A 26,329-nucleotide genomic window follows, 5' to 3' on the forward strand; every position below is an offset into this window, starting at 1 on the left:
AGGCCATGGAAGAGCTCTAACTCTTTGTGACTCCATTTGGGATTTTCTTGCGAAGATACTGGAGTGGTTTGCCATTTCTTTTTCCAGATCATTTTATAGGTGAGGAAACTGAGGCAAGCAGGGTTAAGTGACTTGTCTAGAAAGACACAGCTAGTAATTGTCCGACACCAGATTTGAACTGTCTTCTTGACTCTAGGCCCATCACTCATCATTGTACCACTTAGCCTACCTCCTGATTAAAGCAGTCAAACATTATTAAATGCAGGACATAATATACATTTTTCACATTTCTTTTTCATTTTTTAGATTAGATTGTGCTGACATAAAGACATGTCAATAACTTAGAAAATATTCATCCTAACTTTCCCTTAACTTTTAGATTCCACCATAGGGCAATTTGATGAATGAATGAATGAATGAATCTATTAATCACTATGCATTTATCAGATGCCTATTTTGTGCCAACACTCTTTTGGGTTCTGAGGATACAAGTACAAAGACTGAAAAAAAATCCTACTTACCAATAAAGAACTTGCCTTGTAAAAGTGACTATAAGAACTATATATAGAATAATATACAAAATAAACATGAAGTAAATATTCAGTTTAAAAATATGTAATAGTTAAATATAAGGTAGTTGGTAAAAAAGAGCACTAGTTGTTGGGGAATCAGGAAAAAAATGTCTTAATATAGCAGGTGTTCCTTGATTTCCATATTGAATGCAGAGGTTGAGTTCCATGAGGTACATTTGGGGAGCAAGCAAGCACATTCCAGGCATAAAGGATGGACAGTACAAAAATATGGAAATAATAGATGGGATGTCAATCAGTAGTACTCTAGAGAAAGAAGGGCAATTTGGATGAATCATAAAGGGAGGGAGGGAGAATAATGGTTAGTTGGTGAACCATTTCAAAAGGCTCTATTCTGGTAGGAATAGAAATAACCACATTGGTCAAAAAGTTGTCTGCTTCAGTAAACATCTGAGATAGTGAAGTGTAATTTAATAAACATGTATTGAGCATTTAATGAGCCTAAGGCACTGACCATAGTGCTAGGAAGACAAACATGATAAATGACATAGTTCCCTGTCCTCATTCCTTCATTTATTCAGAAAACATTTGTTTAGTGCCTTCTGCTTGCAGGACATGTGCTAAGAATTGTGGGAGACACAAAATACAGATAAGACACATTCTTTGCCTTCACAGAAATCACTGACTACTATGGGTGTTGTCCCACCTACACAAATTAGAATGGTTCAATATAACTGATGAGGAGATTCAGGAAAAGTTCTCTTTGAAAAGTTCAGAAGACTTTCACCTTGTAGGTTCATGGACTGGTTATGTTATTCATGAGACAAGCCTTGAAGGAAGAGTATGTTATCAAAAGGAGGAGATACATAGGCCATGAATTTCAGCTCTTTCTTTTCTTTTTAAAAAATATTGACATATTTTGTTCTTACATAATCTAAAACTTTCAATGCATTTCTGTCCCTCTCGTTGCTGAGGAATGTTGTTCTTATTCAAATAGTAACTGAGGAGTATTGTTATTATTCAAATAACAATAAAAGTAAACAAGGTATCAACCAAGTTTGGAGTTACAGGCAGCATCTCACACCTCTCTAAAAGGGAAAGATAATGCTTTTTCACATATCTTCTTTGCAGCCAAGTTTTAGAATCATTATAAATATACATAATTTAGGAGCTTTGGGGGTTGGTTTTCCTTTCAATTTATCTTATTGTAGTTTCTGTGTATTATTGTTTTCTTGGTTCTGTTTATTTTACTTTCCATAATTTTATATATTCCTTCTCATGATTACCTCTTGATGCCAGGTACTGTGGTAAATTCTCTGAATACAAGTACAAAGACTATAACAATACTTTTTACAATTATCTTACATTTTAATAGGAGAGACATTTTATTATCTTTGGCAACTTTCTGAATGTGAGCTGAAAGACACATTAGAGTTGTTTTGATTTGCACTCATTTTATTGATGATTAATGGTTGCTAATAGATTAAAATTCTTCTTTAGAAAACTTTGCTAATATCTTTTGACCACTTACATATTGGGGAATGGCTCCTCATCTTTTTTATTTGTGTTAGTTCCCTATATATCTTGAGTACTTAGAATTGAGATGCGATGCAAAGTGTTTTCCCCCTAATTGATTTTCCCCTTTTTATTGTAGTCACATTAATTTTGTTCATAAAAAGCTTTTCAATTTTATGGAATTTAAATCATGTATTTTATCTTTCATGATCATCTCTATTTATGTTTTCTTAACAATTTTCCCATGGCATTTTTATATATGAATAATACATGGATGTGGGAAATAGTAGTTCAGGCTAGTACAAAGACCTGGGTCTTTCTGCAATACTTAAAACCTGTGTCCTCATCTGTGAAACAGGAAAATAATTGTGCTACTTTTCTGAAAGAGATGGTATGAATATCAAATGAGATAATCTATAGGACATCACTTTTTACATTGCTAAACATCATATAAATGGAAGTTATTATTACATGTATTTTCTTCACTTATTGGCTCTTACATGCAAAGGGAATCTGATTATGAAACAAATGAAGCTTCTTTGGGACTCCCTTGAACTTCCCTCCATTTGAAAGAATCCTTTCTTCTTTTGATATCTTCAGCTACTCAATAACCTCTGACTGTATAGACTAAAGTTCTATCTTGGCCTACTTTACTGTAAGAACCTATAGTTTGGATTCCCTCTCCCATTCAAAACTTAACTTTTGTGTTCTCCATTGTCTTCGAGGGCTCTGTTTTCAGTCAGAAGACAACCGCAGTCAATCGATGTCAGGGATAGTTCATTCTAGTTAAGGGTTCTGTTCTCAGCTAGGTGTTACCAATCAGTCAGTCAACAGGCATTTCCCAAAGGCATAGTCTATGTCAGATTCGAGAGATAAAAGGAAACTACCCTTCTGTCCTCCCCAAATATTCTTGCCCTCAAGGAACTCACATTCTAATGGGGAGACAGTTTATGAACCTAGGTAATACAAGGTATACAGAGTAGGTGGAAGGCAATCACAGCTGAAAGCACTAACAAGAGTGGGTGTGGGTGGGCTGGAAAAGCTTCCTACAGAATGTTTGATTTGAGTTCCATTTCAAAGATAGCCAAGACAACTAAAAGGCAGAGTATTACAGGCACTGGCGCCAGCCAGTTTAGAAACACAAATGATGGGAAATGGAGAGATATACATGAGGTGCAGCAACTAGGGAAGTGCAGCTGGATCATTGTGTATGTAGAGGAATGGAAAGTCTAAGAAGAAAATAGAAACAGGCTGGATTGTGGAGATCTTTAAATGCGAAATCTTCACTCTTGGAGGTAAGAGGGCATTATTAACACTTGTGGAATTGCAAGGAGACACGGTTAAGATCTACGAATTAGAAAAATCACTTTAGTAGCTGAGTAGAGGTTGAGTTGAGATGGGGAGAGATTTGTAATTGATCCACCTAGGTTCTGGATGAGTTGCCCCTCCTTGGCAATATATATAACATTTAAATAGAGGCACTTGGAAAAAAGTGTCTTATTCCAAGAAATGATAATAATGACAAGAATTTAAAGCTCTCTGGCAGTTGAGAGCTTGTATAGTTGTTGTGAGAAACAAGAGATTATAACTATGTATATATACATATATACACATATATATATATAATTTTATAGACTTTCAAGGGCTTTATAAATTAATTATTAATATATCATCATTACCATCATCAGTTATTATTATTGTCTCTTGAGGCACAATGGTTGGGAATCTAATGCAGCTCAGCTACAGTTAGACCTATGATATCTCATTCTTATGTCTTCACAAATTGTGTTTCATGCCCCAAATATATCTTTCACTCCTTTGTGATTTTACTCTTGGTGTAACTGTCCCACATAGACCTCTGGAATATGACTTTCACCATTGATGGCACAGAGAGAGAAGGTTCAGGTTGAATGTCTATGATAAAATATTCAGAAAATGACAGGTGGCTTGGCCTCAACATTCTACTTCTCCCCATGCATTCTGAGCTGACCATATGTTCAGGTTATAAATGGCACCTTCATTATTTGTTATTATTGTTATAAGTTTTCTCACTGCTTTATGGGAAGCACTCAGCATCTGTCAAAAAACAAACAGACAAAAAAGACCCCGAATACCTCTGGAAAGAACTTTGCTCCCTGCATATTATCTCAGTCATTTAGGACCAGAAATTCCTTCATAAAGCAGATAGACTATGGAAAACATCATTTTTTAACCTCAAAGATCTCCTAAACTCACAGATTTTTTAAAAAACTGATTTCTAGTGTCCTTTGAATTCTCTTCTGCTGATTTCCTGTGTGAATACGGAAGGATATGTGATCATTTTAGCCTAAGGAACTTTTAGATATGAGAATTCCCATGGCTTACACAGATCACAATCTGTCCACGACTATGTAGCTGAGATCTAAGAATTAACCGGAGCCTCAGAGAGGTTAACTGATTTGCCAGGGTTACATAGCTATTAGTGTCTGAAGCAGGGTTTGAACCCACACCTTCCTAAGTGCAAGCCCAACAGTCTTCACTGCACCATGCTGTCTGTATGCCTCCAGCACACTTTAGTATATGCTTGTTTACATATATGTCACACATCTGATTGGCCTTATCTCTGGTATAGGGGCAGTCCTAGCGGATAGGAACTCATCTTTATAGCCTTAGAACTCAGCACTGGGTCTCACATACAGTTAGCACATTTGTAAAATGAAATAAGCTCAATAATATGAAAATTATGCTTTGGAATTACAGTGAGCTTTGAGGGCTGCATTCTTTATAACTAGCTGGGTGGTATTGGTGTGAATTTGAATTCATTGTCTATAAAACAAAGGAATCTCTAAAGTTCCTTCCAGTTCTGAGACACTGTGATCCTAACATATATAAATAGTAAACAGGAACTGAAAGAAATTCTTTAAGACCTAGCTGTTTGCACTTGGTATTTTGATTTTTTTTCTACAAAGTTTGTGGTCACATCAGCATTTAGCCTGATTCTACCTGATTTTACATGATTGTTTGTTTTTTCTGCAATCTTTTGGTTTGACTATCATGACATCATTTCTTGTTTACAGAATAATTTCTTGGATGATGTCATACAGTGCAAAGAATAACAGATTTAGACAAACTGAAATTTTAATCCTACCTCTTTTATTGATTGCCTGTGACATTAAGCAAGTCTCTTTTACCTCTGAGGGCCTGTTATCAGTAAGCCCCCCAACATACACAGTGGGGCCTGCTACCGCAGGTTCTTTGATCTTTTTCTCTAAAAGGTAAGGCAACTTTTGAGGGGTTAACAATCACTTTAATCAAGCACAGGCATCAGGGAAAATCAAAATCAAAATTTCAGAGAAATAAAAAATCAACAGCACTTCCAAACTGCCTGATCATTAACATATATACATCTTTACCAGAGAGGGAAGTACCAACATCTGGGGTTTCAAAGCTGGGGGGGTCCTTGGCAACTTCCCAGAGTCTCCTTTGCCACACAAAGCTTCTTCCAAAACCTAAATCCCAAAGTAAAACTTTACCCTCAGAGTATTTATACACTTTTCAGAGACACAAGGCATGACTCTCTGACCCAGTACTTTAATAGAAAAAACAAAAGGTACTTGGGACCCTTCTACAAAATAACTCCCCTAAACAAGCTTCCCTCAATGGGCAGGCCCATCAGTGGGTGAGGAAGATCTTCTTTAATCACATTCAAATAGAGGCATTATACTTCTGGATTACACTAAAACAAAAAACAGTAAAAGATCCTACTTTGCCTAGCCTCACAGGGTCTGGTTTTGGCTATCTGCTAAATGAAGGATTCAGACTACTGAGGTTCTTCTCAACTCTAAAATCTAGTTTATATGAATCTATGATCTTAAGTGATCCTCAAAATAACCCTATGAAGTAGTTAACATGATTCAGGGGAGCCTGAACTTTGTCCACAGATCTGACCACTTTTAGGGTTGGAACATGGGTGCTATATCACAGAAGTAGAAAGTGGATTTTTAACCCAGTGAATACATCTCATTTTCATGGATATGATGAATAGCTACATTTGCAGTAGTAAAAAATATTTTGTTTAGAATAGTAATGTACTGGATACAATTGTCTTCTGGTTAAATTTTAAGTACCTTAAGGACAGGATCTGTGTTTTTATCATCTTTGTATGCTCAGTACCTAGTGCTGTGGCCTGGCTTACATAAGTGCATAAGTACATAAAAATCTATCAAATTTAATTCTCCCTATAGGGTACTGGTATAACTCAGAAACTGGTATGTTTGGAGAGGAACTTTCCGGCTTAGAAATTATGTTACATCATAGGCTTAGAGATTTCAATCTGGAATGGATTTTAAAGGTCAGCTAATATAACTCGACCATTTTACAGGTGAAAAATTGAGTTGTAAAATGGCTAAGTGACTTGCTCAGGGTCATCCAGGTCTTAAGTGGCAGGTCTATGGTTTAAACCTTTGTCCTATGATCCAGACTCAGTATTTTTCCCACTATACCATATTGCCTTGCATAGAACATTGGCTTATTGCACTATTACTATTCACAATTTACTGTATAGAAGCCATGTAGACAAATAGTCAAAAGACATGGGATTTCTATCATCACGAAAAATAGTTGGTATAGGAATTTTCTTCACCAAAGCAGATTGAAAGCTTCCTATGGTTCTGTAGATAAGTCCTAAGAATTTCCACAGGGACATAAAAGTTAAATGACTTGGCCACCATAACAGAGTGGAATTTAAACTTAGGTATTCTTTTTTTTCAAATTTATATTTATTTAGTTAAATATTTTCTAATTACATGTTAACTTTTTAAAAATAATTATTAAATTTTTTTGTATACAATTCACATTTTTTTCATTAGGCTTTGCTTGTCACTGTTTCGAATTCATTGTCTTCTGAGTTTGTGTCTTTTTATGTACAGGTTCTTTATTCCTTTTCTCATTTTTAAACACAATTTCTTGTTTTGGAATTTTGTTAAAGTTGGGCTCTGCTTCCATCATGTGTGAGAGGTGGGGCATTCTCTCAAACCTGGGTCTTTTTTACACTGATGTTTTCAAAGCTAGTTCTGGGAGTGTAGAAGTTTTCAGTGCTTTTGAGGTGGTATGATCTGGGGAGAGGTGTGGTCACTGCTATCTTGTTTTATACTCTGGCCTTTATGCAGGAAAGGCCCCTGATCTTTTGGAATTGCAGTTGATACTCCTCCTTTGGGCCCCAGCTCCCTTGGAACTGGAAACAGTTCTGATCTTCAGAGTCTTTGCTTTCTTGGGGCTGACAGTGATACTGCCTGTCAAGGATTCCACTCCCTTTTCACCAAAAATGCTTCTATCTGTTCTTGAACTATGACCCAGAAGTGGGTAGAAACAATGGAGTTGTCAAAACAGTTGCTCCTCAGGACTCTCACTCCCTTTTGACTGCAAGTGCTCGTCTCTGTCCTTGAATTGCATCCAAGGCTGGCACCTTGGTACCTTGTAATCTCTTTCTGATCAGTTTCCAGGACCCCTTATTTCTAGGACCCCTTACTGTCTCTGGCATGAAAGCTCCTGAAACTGTTGTTGCTTCTGTCACCACCACCTAGTCCCTGCACTGGTGTTTCATTCACATGGACTCCAGATCAGTCTTCAACCCTGTGTCATAGATCTCTTTTTCCAGTCTCCTATGTTGCCTTGACCTGGAAGAAGGTCTGACTCGGACCTTTTGTTGGCTGTTCCCACTTCAGAATTGAGGTTTATTTTAACGTTGTTTGGAAGATAATATTGGGGGTGCTCATCTGAGTGCCTTCTCTACTCTGCTAACTTGACTCTGCCCCTAAAAGTTAAACTTAGATATTCTTGCTTCCATGTTTATTAGTCTATCTACTATATCATATTTCCTTTGAAAACTATATGCTATGATAAAAATTTGTAAATTTTCCCAAGTCCACAAATCAACTCAGCAATCATTTAGTAAGTATCTACTACATGCTAGTCATGGGAGATAAGGCAAAACTCTGCCCATACAGACCTCACAGTCTAACGGGAGAGACAATATGAAAATATGTAAGTATAGACCTATGGAAGATAAATTGGAGATAATCTCAGAGGGAAAGCACTAACTTGAGGAGGACTGGAAAGAGGCTTCTTACAGAAAGTGAGATTTTAGCTGAAATACTGATGAATTCAAGGAAGCTATGTGTTAGAAATGAGAAAGAGAACTTCAGGCATGGGATATAGTCAGTGAAGATGCATGGAGTCTGGAGGCAGAGTGTCTGAGAGAAAGCTAGAGTCACTGGATTGTAGAGTATATTGAGAGGAATAAGGTTTAAGAGGGGCAGCTAGGTGGTGCAGTAGATAGAATTTTGGACCTGAGTTCAAATCCAGCCTCAGACGCTCACCAACTATGTGAACCTGGGCAAGTCACTTAAGCTTGTTCGCTTCAGTTCCTCACTGGAAATGAGTTGGAGAAGGAAATGGCAAACTATACCAGTATATTTGCCAAGAAAACCCCAAATGGGGTAACAAAGAGTTAGGCATGACTAAAATAATTTGTAGGAGAAAGTCTAAGAAGACTTAAGAAAGGACACCAGATTATGATGCACTTTAAAAGCTAAATTTAATTCTCCTGGAGAAAGAGAGACGCTGCAATCTTCTGATTGTGAGAGTGACCCCTGCCACTCTGGCCATATCTGTACTTTGATTGCTGAGTGGAGAATGAATTTGAAGCTGGAATACTTTCACACCAGAGATGTAGAACACAGGACACATTTGTCTCTCTGCATTTCTGAGTGAGACCTGAACCAGATTAAATATATTTGTAAAACACATATAATGTTAAATTTTAAGATTACATTAATATGTGACCCACAGAGATTTTTATGAGTTTAGTAGCCAATGTTTCTGTTTGGGTTTAACAACACCACTGTTTTAAACTATATTGGGACATTTTCCACTCACATGTAGGTTTTCCCCTTGACAGACTACTCAGTTTAATGCCACTCTGGTTCTTCCTCAAATAAAAAACACGATTCTGCAAGGCCACTAACTTCTGTATTGTCAATGTATTTTTTGCTGAATTTGAACATCTTTCCCACCCATTAATAGGCCCATGTGGCTTGCTTAAATCACATGGAAGCCTAAATCACAGGTGGTTGGAGGAGCTTGCTGAATGAGTACAGCAGGAAGAGGCAGAGCTGAAGCAGAGCTGAGAGAAAGTTGGTCAGACCAGTCAGCTGGGAAGGGCTGAGGAAGCAGGCAGTTAGGACTGTGAGTGTTTGTTGGAAGGTCTGACCATGTATATAGACTTCTTGGCTACTGTGATGGATTTCTTTGTTGCTAAGATGAATTTGGCTTTCTGATGTTTGAATAAATGTTTTGGTTCTGTCTTCCATGTAGAGAGTCTGTTATATTTTGCAATTCAGAACTGTGCTGGCATATTCATAGCTGCCATAGGTGCTGTGAATATCACCTTGGTGCTCCTTCTTCTGGTCACATTACCCACTGTTCCTGCTTGGCTTGTTGTCTACTGGTTGAATCTGGCATGTATTCTCTACCAATCAGAAATCCATTGATTTCATGCTCAATGGCATCCATGCCTTCAAGGGTCGTGTGATAATGGAACTTATCTATGCTTCTAGCTTCCTGTGTTAGCCAGAGTCTTCAACTGAGGTTCTTACCTCTTCTCCATAAGACAAAGTATGGGCTCTCATTTAACTTAGAGCACTTAAGCTTAACATTCAGCTCACTTAGAGAGATACCCTTTTTATATAGTGTCTATCAGAGAATCATAGAATCATAGGATCAAAGACTTGGAACTTGGAAAGATCTTAAAGCCTATCTAGTCCAACCTTTCATTTTATGAGATGCTGTACTGGGAAGATGAGTGGCTCATCCATTAAGTGTAAGGTAGAAGTAAGATAGAGGCAGCTAAGTGGTGCAGTGGATATAGTACCAAGCCTGTAGTTAGGAAGTTAACTTCCTGAGTGAAAATCTTGCCTCAGACACTTACTAGTTGTGTGACTATGGACAAGTCACTTAAACTCCTCTGTAAAATGAGCTGGAGAAAGAAATGGCAAAGCACTCCAGTATCTTTGCCAAGAAAACCCCAAATGGGGTCACGAAGAGCCAGACACAACTGAGAAAATGATTGAATGACAAAAGGAGGAGGATATAAAAGCAGTTCCTTTGACTCCAAAGCCCTGCACAATATTACTTCTCTAGAGTCTTGGCTGTGGCCATCCTTTTCTCAGAAAAATCTTCAACTCTAGGGGTTAATCTCTTTTGGAACACAGCTATGTATTGCTGAAGACATTAAATCTGTCTTAGAACATTCTCCTATTTATTCCCTAAGATCAAGGTCTTTATCCAAAGCCCCTGTTTCATAATCATTCTCATTCTATTACCTAATAGGCTTCTTGAGTCCCTAAACCAATTTTGGTGGTAGAAGGAAGACTTTGTAAAATAAACGCCATAAGCATTACATGGATCTGAGATATCCCAGCTTTCCCTCAGCCTAATACTTTTGGAAAGCTAAGGAAAAAATCCTCAAGGTAGAGTCATACATAGAAATCACAGTCTACCCCAGTGATCATTTCCCCCAAGTGCTCATCATGTGGCTAGCAAAAATCACTAGAGTTTAGGCCATTCTATATGTGGAAACTCTAAATCACCAAATTTGGAGGTCAAAGAGAAATTTAGGGCTATCCCTTTTTAGGAGTCTACGGTGCATCATGGCAGATTTCCTGGAAGGTTTGTAAGATGTGCCTAAGGATCTGATAGAGTGAAAGTCTTGTCAGTGGTGGTAGGGGAGAGGAATGAACAAATAAGGAAACAAATAGGCTGTGATTACAATGACCTTCCACTGTCATTTGCAATTATCATGTTCATAAAGGGATCATATCCAGAACCAGCTGCAAACTGCTGTTGATATCTGTTGGTGCTATACAAAATGAGAATTTTTTTCATCTACTGGAAAACCCAAGTCAGCCATCCGCTGTATGAAGGGTAGCCAAGCTATTACACTCCTCATGGTATACTTATTGGCACTGGGCATCCTGTCTGCTGTTCGGCTCTACCCCAGCAGGGACCAGCAGGAGATGAGTGCCTGGTTCATTCTGACCACTAAATAAAATCTCACATTCACTTAACTTCTAGGCCTGGGCATTTTTTTCTGAGAATTCAGGGAATTGTTATAGCCCATTATCTAGCTCCTGTGGCTTTATCATCAGCTGCCCTCTGCTAGAGCTTGGGAGCATTTCTTTTCATCTCAGATCTTGACTACATTAAGCCGACTCTACACTTATAGAATTAATAAAAAAAGAATTTATGTATTATATTCTTGTATTTAAGTAGGACTAAGTTCAATTTCTCTCTCTCATGCCTTAATTGAGTACATGGCTTTCACAGGTACTAAACTGTCTCCTTGTGTTTTAAATTTTAAGGTAATTCCTACACAGAGCCCTATGGAGGCAACCTGCTTGGGTTATTTCACCTGAAATGAGTTTTCTGAGCTGTAGAGTTTATTTGTGAGGATTACTGAAATTCCCAAACAGTTTGAAATGTATTTTAATGTAGGTAGAAACAATGTAAACATCAGGAGAGCACTAAGTATAGCTTTCTAAAATTGGAGTCTAAATATCACCAATATCTTAAAATCCTTATTCAGCATCTTTTTTACTTTTCCCTTCCTCCTTTTAGAGAAAGCAAACTAGGCTTAGTATGTTTGAATATAGAATTCATTTCCACCCTTTCGCAATTTACAGAAAACCCTCATTCATCAACAAAAACTCTTTCTGCTACTTCTATCAACTTCTCCTGGTGCCATGTATTTATATTTTGCTTTAAAAAAACCTCCACAAATAAATCGCCTTTATCTAGTATTTTTAGGTTTATAGAACACTTTCCTTCATAGCAGCACTATAAGTTACATAATACAAGTACTCTGTTGTGCCCATTTTAGAGATGAGAAAATTGAAGTTCAGACATTTTGTCTACAGTGACTATTGTTATTCAGTTGTTTCAGTTGCGTCTGACTCTTCCTGACCCAGTTTGGGGTTTTCATCACAATGATACTGGAGTGGTTTTCCATTTCCATTTACAGACATAAGAACACTAAGGCAAACAGGGTTAAGTGACTTGTACAGGGACACATAGCTAGTAAATGTCTGAGGCTGGATTTGAACTCGAGTATTCCTGACTCCAGACCTAGCACTCTATTCATGGTGCCATCTAGCTGCCTTCAGTTACACAACTCATAAGTGGCAGAACTAAATTCAAACTAAAATCTTCTAGTGCTCTTTTCAAATTATTCTGACGCTCAAAAAGGAAAATAATTCTATCTCTTCAAGAATTTGAGCTCCAGAAGGGCAAAGACAGAGAGATTCTGTTTGTTCAAGGTCTTCAGAGAACAAAGGATGGATGAATTTGGATAGGGAAAAACACATCTTTACGTTCACTAACCTCTATCTAAAATTTAAAATTTTCTTCAGTTATGAATTAAAAAAAACCCCCAGCAACAGACATTATTCTTTGAATGGGTCCATAGGCTGCATTAGACTGCCTAAGTGGTCCATGATACAACCATGACAAATTAAGTACTTCTGTTCTAGAGTGAAAGCTGCATGGGTACTTGTAGAAAAGTCAGAATTCAGATGGGAGCATATCTTACCTGGTCTAATTCTTGACATTTGCCCTCCTCCCACCTCCCCTTTCTATTTCCTTCTTATTTCATGTTTTTCTTTCTATATCCAGTGCTTGGTACATAGTAAATGCCTAGCAAGTGTTTATGGAATAACTGACCGACTGGATTAACATTTGTCAGGGATGTGTGTTCTTCAGATGTGAATTGATCCCTGAGGACTCTTAAAAATCTAAGATTCTATGATCTGTAGTGCTACTTGACTAGTTGCATAGACAGGGATGGAACCTTAGTCCAATCATGCAGTGTAACATTAAATTTGATGGCTGCCATGTTATGGTAAAACTGATATAAGTATTAGTTCTAAGTCCCACTACTAATGCTATAAAAATAATTCTTTTCAGTTAAGCCTACATACTTCAATTCTAAGCTTAACATGATGCATAAAGTTTCAGAGCTAAAAGTGGGTTTGGAGATTATCTATTCCCTTATTTGAGAGGTAAAACTGTTGGGGATCATTCAACTTGGGCTTGGACAAGTCACATGACTTGCACAAAGTAACATAATTCCTTAATGGCAGAGGTAGAACTGGAACCCACATCTCTAGATCCTTAGTCTATTATTCTTCCCAACATACCAAACTCCCTCCCATATGTTTAAATAATTAAATAAGAAAGACTAAATGTAATTAATCAGATGATATAGTATGGCACTACAGAAGGACAAGCTTTTATCTTTTGAAGATCTGTAGTGTTTATTTTTCCAAATATGTGATTTAATTCATACAGGGAGCTCCAAGTAAAGTAACTCATTTTGGAACTGCTTTGCAATTTAGCCTTAGAGAACTGCCTAGCTGCTCTGGGATTAAGGAATTTAATTGATGTCAAAGGTGGAACTTGAACCCAGATCTTCCTAATACTGAGCCTATATTTCTTTTATCAGCTACACCTGTGGTACCAAAGTGAAATAGAAACAGGGGCCACTAAACTATATATAAGGATCTTTGTGGGCATCATCTAGACCTAAAAAACCATAAATTAATATTATCTATGTTTTATTGAATTTTTATTGATTTTGTTAAATATTTCCTCGTTATATTTTAATCTGGTTCATGACCACTTGGGATTATGGACCATGTATTTAATGCCTTTCCACTATACCATACTACCTTTTTTCCAGTTCCATGCAACTCTAGAATATCAAACCTGAAGGGAGCTCAGAGACAAGCAGTACTTGAAGCAGGAATCCCTCTGTAATATGCAGGACAGTAGGCTATCCCAGTCTTCAATTCAGTTCTATAAATAACTCTTAAACATCTACTATATACCAGACACTGTACTGAGTGATGGGGATACAGATAAGAAAAAAAGATACTTGCTACCCTCAAGGAGTTTGCAATCTAGTGGGAAAAGACAACACAGAAAAAAAAAAACTGGAAGGAGGGGGATGTCTATGGGCTGAGGGATATCACAGAGTTCAAACCAAGCAGAGCTGCAGATGGAAAATGGTGAGTAGCTGGTTAATTATTTTAGGACTAAAAGTCCTAATGATTTTTTTTTTTGAGAGTTATTTTGACAATCAATGGTTTAGTGGTTAGAGGGAAGTCCTTAGAGTTCGAGTCTTGTCTTTGACACAAAATGAATAAAGTGTTCAGCATCTTGGGGACCAAGGCAACTCTCTAAGACTATAATTTGCTTATCTCAATTACCCTCATCAATGAAATTATACATCTGGATTAAAAAAATGAACCAAAGTATGGAAATCTTTTCACTAGACTCACTAACTTTTCCCTTTCACCAAATGGAAACTTCAATACCTTCAAGATTCCCATGGGGAGAGAAATATCAGTCTTGTGATATTTGGATTAGTATGTAGCAGAACTTCATAAATATCACTTTTTGTCTTGAAAACAAATACATTAAGAATCTGCAATAAACTCTGCACCTTAAGGAAGTCCCTCTCTTTCTCTAAGGACCTTTGAGTCTGCTCCACTTATGTCTATGAGTCTCTGAAAGGGGCAGAGTAAAAGTGTTTGTGATGGAGAAGGGATATCAAGATTGAGGGAAGACATATTGAAAGAGAGGTCTTAGGAGGTGGTATATACATCTTCTTACTTCACAATATTGGCTTAGTGGAGAGGTAATGATGAGGTACAAGCCCAAGCCAAAAACTTTTTCCCTTGAATTGGGATGGCTTTTGCCCCATTTGTCTGAAGGGCCCCCAGAAAGTCTGGCCTTTGGTGGGGGGGGGGGTCCTTGGATTCTCCTTCCATCTCCATCCATCAGCCTGGATACTCCCTATCTGATCACCATTTAGCATTCTCTTCCTTTGACCCTAGCATCCTTTTGATATTCCCGACTACTTAGCATTCTCTTGAAGTCCAAGTTGTCCAGCCTTGTCTGTGGATTGTCTGGACTACCAGCCACTCCCATCAGGATCCTCCCTGGGGTTGATCTATGAAGACCATCCCTAGGACCCCAAAACTGTCTGGCAACACCTGGATGCTTCCCTGAGTCTTTTTCTGTATTTAAGGTCCATCTTGCCTTCATGAAGGCACTCAGATTCAATCCAGCTCAGACTCTGTGTAGCTGAGAGCCTATCTGGCCCACTTGTGAATACAAGAATTACAAATGCTTAGGCTCCTTAAGAGTCAACCCACTATAGTGAATCCTTAATAAACTTTGTTTTTCTTTGGCTTTAAGAAGAATTAAATTATGTCGAATTCATTCGAATAGTACCTGGATTGTTGGTATTTTGAGGTCCTCAGCACCCCAAACCTCATCAGCATCTATTTCTGAATTTCCTGGTATTGAGTTTCACCGACAATTAAAATACATATGTATGATAGCATGGCCTTACTCCATTCAAAATTTCACAGATTTAGAGATGGAAGGGATCTTAGAGATCATCTAGTCCATTTCTCTCATTTTATAAATGAGGAAACTAAGACCCAGAGATATGAATTGACTTTCCAAGGTTGTGCAAGTAGTGTCAGGACCAGGGTTTGGATTAGGTCCTCTGACTCCAAAATCGATACTCTTTACTCCTTAGGAGCTGTCCTCCATTTTACCTCCTTTCCCCTTCTCCCAATAAGAGCAATTGCTACAGAGGGTCAATTGATTTGGGAAAGACCTATCTGTTTCTGCTTGTTGTAGAGCATAAAATCACTTGAAGACAAAACCCTCAATAGGTTTAGACCCTGAAAATTCTAATTAAATGCTAACTCAGATTGTTTTTGGCTATAAGGAAGATTAAAGGCTGCTTCATGCTGATAAACAAACATGCATTCAATACAAGTGTCAGTGAGATTACTAACTTCCCTTTGCAGTGTGTAATCCTTGGCACTGTGTGTTTGTGTATTGTAACTTCATTAAAACATAGACAGAGGATTAGTAACATTTCAGATGAACATCAGTGAACTCACATTTTGCACATTAATGAAACTACCAATTCTTTTGGGTCTCTCCTCTGACACAAATTCAATGCATCATGCCCCCCTCCACCCCTCCAAGCCTCCCCATCCCTTATAATATTGTGGTTGTTAATAAAATTGTTTTTATTTGAAGTCTGACTTTTAGCTCATCTTGTTCCTTTGTTGTGTAGAAACAATAAGGAGCTGACTGGTTTTTGGAAGGCGATGATAAGAGGGTGTTGAGAACAAATTCAGAGGGTTACAGGATTATGGGGTAGAAAAGGCCTTAGAGATCATTTGGTAGATAGGTTCATAGATTTAGAACTGGAAGGGACCTTAGATGTCAATTTCCTATTCTAAGAAACTGGTTTTACACTTGAGGAAACTCAGATGCCCACTATTTCTCATAGTATCTGAAATTTTTGTCATTTGAAAGACTCATTTCTTTAGGATTATGGCATCCTTCTTACAGTATCATCTATTCCACTACAAGACCCCCTTAGTTATATAACACTGGAAGTGGTAGAATGTTCAATTGTTGTTCAAAAGACCCTTGATCCTGCTAGTGGTTCTGTGCACTTATCTCTTGAGAGCAGATTATTTGGGGATGGAGAATAAAAGGTTATTTGGGAACTTGGGGCATGCACTTCCTGTGTAGAATAGATGGGTGAAGTTCCACATTAAAGTCTAGAGCCAGCACCAAGACACTGAGAACATGAGACTAAGATGAGGGATGGCTGCAAAGATGAAAAAGACATATGAGAGGAAAGAGAGAATTTTGCAAATGAAAAAGTGGTCTATAATTTTGCACAGACTTGGATCTGATTAGACATGCCCCTATTTAAACTCCATGGCTTTTCTGTAGTTATTCTATGGCTATCACTCTAGGATAAGAGTGTGTCTTGGACCTTGATTCATTCTAAGAATAGCTAAAAAAATTTTAACTGAAGGAAATACTAAACTTTACTTAGAGGTTACTGAAAATAAAGATCTAGTTTTACTTTTATCCAAGAGCAATCCCACCTTGTTCTAGGAAAACTGAGCAAACATAAAATCTCCATGCCTTATAAGGGTACATTTAAAGTCATAGAGTCTTTGCACTGGACAAAGATACTAGAGATCATCTTTATTTTACAGAGCAGGAAAATGAGGCTCAGGGAGTGGAACTGCCTCACCCAAAGACACCAAACTATTGACAAGGCTAGTAATAGAATACAGGCATATTTTCTACTAAATCAATGCCCTTTCTATAATACAACTTGACTTTACTTTGAATGGACTCTATTCTCATATCAAATCCAAATATATGTTAGCTAAGGTTATATATGGCTACACACATTAATACATATATAACATTTATTTTAGCCCCAACTTATGATTGCATTGGTAAAGAATTTCCTTTGTTGGAAGCTCCCTCCACCTAACAGAGATAGTAACTTCTCTTGAATATATAATCTTAGTGGTATGAGAGGTAAAGTTTATAATATTTATGCCTATGGTTACACACCTAGTATGTGTCAGAAACAGAGTTGGAACCTAGGCCTTCTTGACTCCAAGATTAGATTTCTATATATTATGCCATGTTAGTTTTAAAAAATATATTAATTTATTTATTGATTTTTTCATTTTCAACATTCTCTTCCATAAGATATTTAAGATATTGAGTTCCAAATTTTCCCTTCATCTCTCCCCTTCCCCCACCCTAAGACAGGTTGCAATCTGATATAGGCTCTACATGTTCATTCATATAAAACATATTTTCTCATTAGTCACGTTATAAAGAAGAATTAGAACCAATGGAAGGAACTATGAGGAAGAAGAAACAAACAAAAAAGAAGACAAATAGTCTGCTTCCATCTGCATTCAGACTCCACAGTCCTTTTTCTGGATGTGGATAGCAATTTCCATCATGAGTTTTTGGGAGTTGGCTTAGATCCTTGCATTGCTGAGAAGAGCTAAGTCTATTAAAGTCAGTCTTTGCACATTTGCTATTACTGTGTACAATATTCTCCTGGTTCTGTTCACTTCACTCAACATCGGTTCATGTAAGTCTTTCTGAAACCCACCTGCTCATCATTTCTTCTAGCACAATAGTATTCCATTACATTCATATACCACAGTTTGTTCAGTCATTCCCCAATTGATGGACATCCCCTCAATTTCTAATTCCTGACTGCCACAAAAATACTACTGTAAATATTTTTGTACATGTGGGTCCTTTTCCCATTTCATGTTATTTCTCTATTTTTAAATATTCATATTGGTCTCTAATTTCACCACTGTGGATGTTCAACAGTGAAATTTGCAACCTAGCTCTGTCCATCTATCTATCTGTCTGTCTATCCATTTGTATTTTTAAGCCAGTTCTTGCTTAGTATACTCCATCTTTGGGGAATATCTCATCATTTATTCTCAAGTTTTAAATCATGGTCCAAAAATTCTAAACCTGTTCTTTAATGTCATAATCATAACTAGCTGTTCACTTCCCAGATATGCCTTTCTCTTCCAGTGCTCCTATCTTTAACCATTATCAGTGACCATATTATCACCTGAGGCCCTAAAATTATCTTAACTGATCTTTTTTGTTTGTTGGTTTCTCATGGTAGTAGAAATTATCCCCATGAACATTACCCAAAAAATGGATAAGGATCATCCAGTTTGAAAGTCTTGAAAGGCTCTCCATTCCACCCTTGGCTTGTGTCCTTCAATATGACACCCTCTTCACTACCACTACAGCCTCTCCTTCCTCTGATCCACACTGACTGACTCTATTGCTGAGAGCATCTATGAATCCATATCACCATTTTGTGCTATCAGTGTTTCCCTCCTCAGTGGATACAGCTTTCCTGACTACAGAAAGATCCCCATGCCTGTTATAGGGACTGTTCCAACCTTGTAGCTGGTATGAAGTCCCGTGTCATTTGGTAGCTCCAGAAATTTTGGAGACATGTTCCAACTGCCCAATGGTCTGCTCCCTACTTTGTCACAAAGGGTCTTTCAAAGTTTCTGTGCCTGAGGTCTTGAAAAGTAGGGGCTTATATCTTTGATATATAGGTAAACAAATCCCCAGGTGCATACAAGGTAGTTTTTTAAAGCAAAAGAAAAAAAAAATTGGAAAGGCTATGAAATATTTATTAGGCTGTCTTCAATCATGAAGTCAGAGTATCTTAGCACAGGCAAAATGAAAACTACTTCAGACTTGAAGGAGATATGGGTAGCATTTTTGATGGTCTTGATTTCTATTCTCTTTGGCATACTCATCTATTTTGGTTCTGTGAAGCCATCAATTCTGAATGAATGATGAGGAACCTCAGGAGTGAAAGAGATATGCAAATGTACAGGGTGTATGGATGGGAATTTGAATTACATTGACATTCTTTTACCAAGATGATAATGAACAGCTGAAGCATGATTTAGTTGACAATTAATATATTGGGGAGAGGTTTCTACATCAAATCCAATTGGAAGACTTCTACCCAAACTACTGATTTTATAACTGCAATGTGCCGGTTCAAGTGCCTACCAAAAAAAGAAAAAAGAAAAATGATCGCATGATAATTTTATTGTATGTTTGGAAGGAATAACAAGTTATGTACTGCAGATGTGCAGTTCCATGTGCAATCATTTTTATTATACTATGTTATGGAAATTCTCATTTTATTCTATAAATTAAAATAAAATATACCTGGCATCATAGACCCTAGAAAATTTTCCTTTTCATCTCTTCCTTCTACTACTTGCCTTTACATATCCTACACTCCTGATTATTCATCGTACCATCATACACTTTCTCACTATTTTTGTCCTTGTTTATGTCATTCTCTACACTGCAGTATCTTCATTCTCCCCTCTCCCCACCCTTACTGTCCATTCCTCAATGTTGATATCATTCAAGGACAAGTTGAAATGCAATTTGCTTCATGAAATCTTCTCTGTCAGGGGATATGCTCTCTTTATAATATTTATATTATAAATATAATATCCTTTCAGGGTGGTGGTAATGATGGTAGTGGGATGGAGCAGCGATTTTATTCATGTAGGGAACTGTCTTTTGTCCCTCATTTTCAAAGAAAACTAATGATATCATGAGGGTGATTTCTTGACTTGCTCCTGAATTGGATGTAAGTGAGGCAAAGTTGCAGAAAGTGATCAGCTTCACTGTCTCTCCCAGAGTCATTGAAGTCCAGGAGCAAAATAAAAGTCAGGATGATTGGGGATGACCTAGATGGATGACTTCAGTGCATTGGTTGTCTGACCAAGCTCTAAGAGCTCCACAGCACCCGCTTCAGCAATCTTCATGACTTTTGGAACAAATCGTTCTCATTTGCCCATTTCCTTGTTTGGGGTAGATGTCCCCTTAACTCACTGATGGGTTTGGGGCCTATTGGTTACTCTCAACCTGGAACTATTGGTAGAGAACAGTGAGGAGACTCCTTTTATTCCTATTTGGATTCTACAAGTTACAGTGTTAGAGAACTGCCTAGGACACTGAAAGGTTAGATGACTTTCTGAGGGTCACGTGATATAATGTACTTTTGTAACATAATGTAATCATGGGAAAATAGATTTAGAAATGGAAGAAACCTTGTATATATCATTTACTACAGCTCTCTCATTTTACCGATGGAGAGTCTCTGAAAGGTTAACTAACTTGCTCAAGGTCACACTGGTAATAAATAACAGGGCAGGATTGAAATCCAGATCCTCTAACTCAAGTTCCACTTCCCACTGTACCACAGTGCCTAAAGCTATTTTGCATTACATTATTTCACAGAATCCCAAACTTTGAAAGTTTGAAGGGAGCATAAAGAACATCTCTTGATGTTGAACCTGATAAAAAATTAACATTTTAGATATCTCATTTGAATTGTCATTTACAACTTTCTTAAAGTCGTCAAGTGTGGGGGAGGGAGCTCCTTCCCTCCTAAAGCAGATTATTCTATTTTTGGATAACTTATTATTAGGAAGTTTTTCCTTATATCAAGACTGACATGATCTGCCTCTTCGTAAATTTTATTTTGTGCATATTTCTTATCTCTGGTAGTAGATTTAAGTTCTTGCAGAATAAGAAAATGTATAAGTTATCTATATCTTCCTCAGCCCTAGAACAATTCTTTGCCCATAGTAGATGTTCAACCAATATTTCATTGGGTTGTCTACAAAGAAATCCTCCTACAATGCTTCACCATGTTCTATGGAGGTGACCTTATGCAAATGAATCCTATGCCAGCAAAGTTCAGCTTCTATCAAGGTTAACCAGGTTGGAAAGACTTATAGCAAAATCTCTAAGGTAGAAAGTGTCTGTTATTCTTGAATCAACCTAACAAGGAGAGGTATGGAGTCCAAGACTAGAGAGGTGATAGTTCTATTGCTATCTGTTCTGATCAGACAGTATCTAGAGTACTACATTCACTTCTGGGTAAATCAGTTTAGGAAGACATTGTTAAATGGACAGCATTCTGAGGAGAGGTCTCAGGATAGTGAATCCTGCTATATGAGGCTCAATTAGAAAAGAGAAGTAGAGAAGAGAAGACAGGATGGGGAAGATAAGTATCTTCAAGTATTTGATCAGCCTTCATGTTGAAGAAAGATGACAATTATTCTGCTAGACTCCATAGGGCAAAATTATGAGCAGTGAATGGAAATTACAGGGGCAGATTTTTCAGCCTCATCTATGGAGGAAAATAAAACAACAATTTCTTAATATTTAGAAGTGTCTCAAAATGGAATTGGCTGCCTCAAAAGATAAAGGATTTCCTTGCATGTGAGGTTTGTAAGCAGGACTGAATGACCATATGTGATGGATGTTCTAGAGAAGATTCTTGTTGTGGTATCTCTTCTAATACTGTTAGATTCTGAAATACAAAACAGGAATTTATATCAGTGGTAGGCAAGCCACTAGGTGATGAGCCCTGGGGCCATGATGATTCATGATGCAAATAACAATAAAACATTTTTCTGCAGTAGTCCTGTAAGCTTCTGCAGTGACAGTGACAAAGTGGTGGAAACAGAAGGACAGAAAATTTTAAGAATAACACTGTTTTTAGAGCATCTATAAGTGTTCATTTAACTGTCCGTAACCTGGAATAGAGAGTAGCTAGATGGTGAAGTGAATAGAGCACAGGCCTGGAGTCAGAAAGATTCATCTTCCTATGTTCAAATCCAGCCTCAGGCATTTACTACCTGTGTGACCTTGGACAAATCACTTAATTTTGTTTGCCTCAGTTTCCTCATCTTTAAAAAGAGCTGGAGAAGGAAATGGCAAACCATCCCACTATCTTTATCAAAAAACCCCAAACAGAGTCACAAAGAGGAGGATATGACTGAAAAAACAACTGAAGAACGACAATCTGGGACATCTTTTTATGATGACCAATAAATTAATCCCTTTCCAAAGAAATTGAACAACATCAATATTTATATTCTCTATATAATTTAAACCAAAAGACATAAAAGAATTGAAATTAAATGGAAGGATGATTTATAGGATCTCCTTAGAGAAGGCAAATAAAGCAATTAACGAAATTTGTTTTATTATGCCTCTCAAAGGATAAGAAACACTGATTTCACCTGCCATTTAGTCATCATCACCTTTCAGTGCTCATGATGAATAATAGTAATTAGACCCCCATGAAGCAACTGCTAAAATATATAAGTAGATACATTCTATAAATCAATTAATCAGTATTTTTTAAAGCACTTGCTATACAAAGACTGTGTTATGCTGTTTATACAAAGTAAAAACTGAAATAGTTCTTGCCCTCAAGGGATTTGCATCATATAAGATGGGAGTGGTTCATTCAAGCTGTCAATTTACATTTCTATACCATGAAATTATATCTCAGGATTAGTAAACGAAAGAAGGCAATGGTTTGTAGACCAGTGCTATGAACCTCAAATGGGAACTGGGGCCACTACAACACACACAAGGATCCTTACTATTGACTTAGAAAAACAAATTTTATCAGTATCTGTGTTTTATTATATTTTATGTCTTTATTAAATATTTCTCAATGACATTTTAATCTGATTTAGGCAGCCCTCGAGAATGCTATAGGCCATGGGCCATGTGTTTGTCACCTCTATTGTAGACTTCTTGGAAGCCTCACACTTCCATATTATCTCACGTTTCTAAATCATTAACACTTCCTCCAAGATCATAAGACTTTTGTTCCAACCCTCCAAGAGAACCAAGCAGGTGAAGGGACTTGCCCATATTCACACACGTAGTAAGAATCAGAAGTTGGATTTGTACCCAAGTTCGCAATTCCATTTCTAGCACTCTTTTCACTGCAACATCTTGCCTCCTTGAGAGATGGAAGGTTCTGAATGTGACTTGGCTTTAACTTTTTCCTTAGTCATCCTCTTTTCTACATTATTTGTAATTTTGTAAATCACCTAAATTTTTGCCAATAAATGAAACTAAATCTGAAGACATCTTATTCTTTTGTTGCAGTTAGTTGGGGTATAGTTTCTTGCTTTCATCTATGTCATTATCTGGCTAAATCTCTGATAAGAAGCCAGTGAAACTTGGTTTAACTCATTTAGCCCTAGTCACCAAGATGCGTATATACTACACCTTCACTGCCCCAGTGACTGAATGTCTCCTCTTGCCCACCCAGTGGATGCTTTCATGTTATGGCATGGTTAGAGTTAAGTTTCTTGACTACCTTCCCTTCATTCCTTATTAGCCAATTGTTATAATACCTTCATTTTACTGGTCCACACTGTCTCACTGGCAAAGGGTCTGTCTCCTATTAGTGCCGCATCTATTCTTTGTTCAAAAATTCTGGACCAGTTTGAGTCCTGAGTAGCTCTGGTCCTTTGTTTGAGGGAATATACGTCCAGCTGCCCATCCGAGGTACCCACTGTGTGCTGCTTATGGAAGTATAGTCTGTGGAGGCAGTGGAGGCAGAATATCATTCTGCATGGGTGTCTGTTCTGTTTTGAGAGAAGCAATGAAATATTTCAAACTGTTACACCTGTGTAGTATTTTCTTTTCCACTAAACCACACCTCTCATTTGGCTAGGCAAAACCTCTCCCAATTTAACTAGGTTGATCCTAAGAGATTTCCAAACTTCATGAAACCAGACAGAGATTAAGGTTTCATAGTATAGTGCATAAGGACAAAAGATCATTTCTGTACAATGAAGAAACGTTACAGGCAGACTTGAAGGGAGGTGCCCTCTAAGAAGATGTTTAAACTGCTTTAAAAATGCTTGTTGACTGAATGACTGTTGGTATAGAGATATTATATTGAGAGTAGGCATTATTTCTATGGTTATTTTTTTCAGGTAGATTTATCCAGGGTTATTAATATTCTTAGTCTTCTTTGTAAACAACTTCATACAAGATAACAAGCAAATATTATGAATGCTTGTATCAAAGAAACTGAGAACAGGAGTACTGAATCCTTGCCTTTGTCCTTACTCTTACTACTCTCTGGCCATTGAGTTAATTAATTGCAGATATGTACATTTATGCATGCATACATAAATATGCAATTTTATATGCAAACATTCAATTCAATGATCATTAGAGAAGAGAATAATTTAACCTATACTGTGTTTGAACAATGCAAATGCCAAGCTTTCTAAATGGTATTAAATGTCTTTTATTAAGTGCCTAGGAGTATGAAATTTGTCTTTCATACTGTGGTCTTGTCAGGCAATATTAAAAGCCTTTAGTTCTGTTGATTAAGTAGTGGAGAGATACTAAAGTCTATGGTTTGTAGATCTTAAAAATGTATCAATTGAAAAGTGAGAAATAGTAAACATACTCATGCCAGTAATTTTATAATATTCAGAGTTTCTGAAATATCTATTCTGTATTTGAGGTCTGCTTCTAGCCTTTTATTCTCTTTTAAGGCTTTAAATGCAGCAGTTGGGAAGCTAAGCGGCTCAGAGGAAAGGGAAATTAAAATAGATTTACAACTGGAGTTGCTGACAGTTTGAAGTTTGATAGTCTATGAAAACTTGAAAATTTCTCTCTTTTTATTTGGCCCCAGAGCATAAATTATTGATTGAGCTGACAAACTCAAGCTGATGTAGTACAAGAGCATTTCATCAATAATATCTCTTTTGCTTATCCAGTAAGTAACCTTGGTATTCAATGGAGAAAGAAGAAAAAAATCGCTAGGTGAAAATAACTTCTCCAACTGCAGAGATTGAAAAGGTTATTAATCTACTTATAATTCACCTAGAGGACTGATTGGGACAACTGTAACAAGAAAAAAATGAACCTTTCCAACAAAGTGTTTAATAGTTTCAAATAAATAACATCATAATATTTGTCAGTGGAAGGAATCTTGGAGAATATCTGGTCTAATTCCCTTCATTTTGCAAGTGAGGAAACTGAGTCTGCAAGATCATAAAAGAAAATAATATAAGAGCCAGCATTCTAAGTAAAGTGCTTTTAAATACTTGATTGGACATGGCTCTATGAGTCTAAGTTGATTGCCAGCTCTGGTGGTTTAAACGTCGATTGGGACAAACAGTGATTTTGAGAGGGTCTTATTTTGTAACAGCAACAGGTATATATAATAGCCCTATGTGTATTCAGAATGTTGAAACTGGACAAGGTTGGGAAAGACAACATTATTTAGCTTTCTGTCCATTGAATGCCAAATTTCATGTCATGCACATTTTTCATTGCTTTTTTCTTATTTCACTAATTCTATGGATTTTAATGTATGTGAACTCTAGAATTACCATCCCAACTCATTTTGCAGGAACAGATTAGTTCTCCAAAACAAGGTTGGCTACTTATCCACTTGGGGCAAGGACCTTGAGAGTATAAGGTATTGTTCTTTTAGTTCTATAGTTTAGGAACTTATACTCACATCCTCTTTTTATGTATAAACTGCCCTAATAGAAATACAGTTCTCTAGAGTTATGAAGATTATCTTCTCATGTGGGGATGCAAACAGTTTGATCTTATTAAATAACATGTTTTTTTTCTTTCCTGTTTACCTTTTTATGCTTCTCTTGAGTCTTGGATTTGAAAATCAAATTCTCTGCTCAGCTCTGAAATTTTCAGAGCCTAAAAGTCCACCCTTTCATTTAATGTCTGTCTTGGTTGTAATCCAAGCTCCTTTGCCTTCTTGTAATATCATATTCCAAGACCTCTGATTCTTTAATGTAGAAGTTGTTAAGTCTTGTGTAATCCTGACTGTGGCTACTTGATACTTGAATTGTTTCTTTCCGGCTGTTTGCAGTATTTTCTCTTTGACTTGATAATTCTGGAATTTAGCTACAATATTCCTTGGAGTTTTTATT

General features: G+C 37.1%; 1 long non-coding RNA gene across 1 annotated transcript in view; it reads left to right on the forward strand.

Moving 5' to 3' along the window:
• Positions 1 to 3,098: 3,098 nt before the first annotated feature.
• The window catches only part of LOC140527672 (uncharacterized), an 87,848-nt gene continuing 64,617 nt past the window's right edge, over positions 3,099 to 26,329 (forward strand). The window contains exon 1 of the long non-coding RNA XR_011974890.1: positions 3,099 to 3,340. This is a non-coding gene — a long non-coding RNA (uncharacterized lncRNA). The remainder of the gene's footprint in view (positions 3,341 to 26,329) is intronic.

This window comes from Notamacropus eugenii, chromosome 1 (genome assembly GCF_028372415.1).
Source record: "Notamacropus eugenii isolate mMacEug1 chromosome 1, mMacEug1.pri_v2, whole genome shotgun sequence".
NCBI lineage: Eukaryota > Metazoa > Chordata > Mammalia > Diprotodontia > Macropodidae > Notamacropus > Notamacropus eugenii.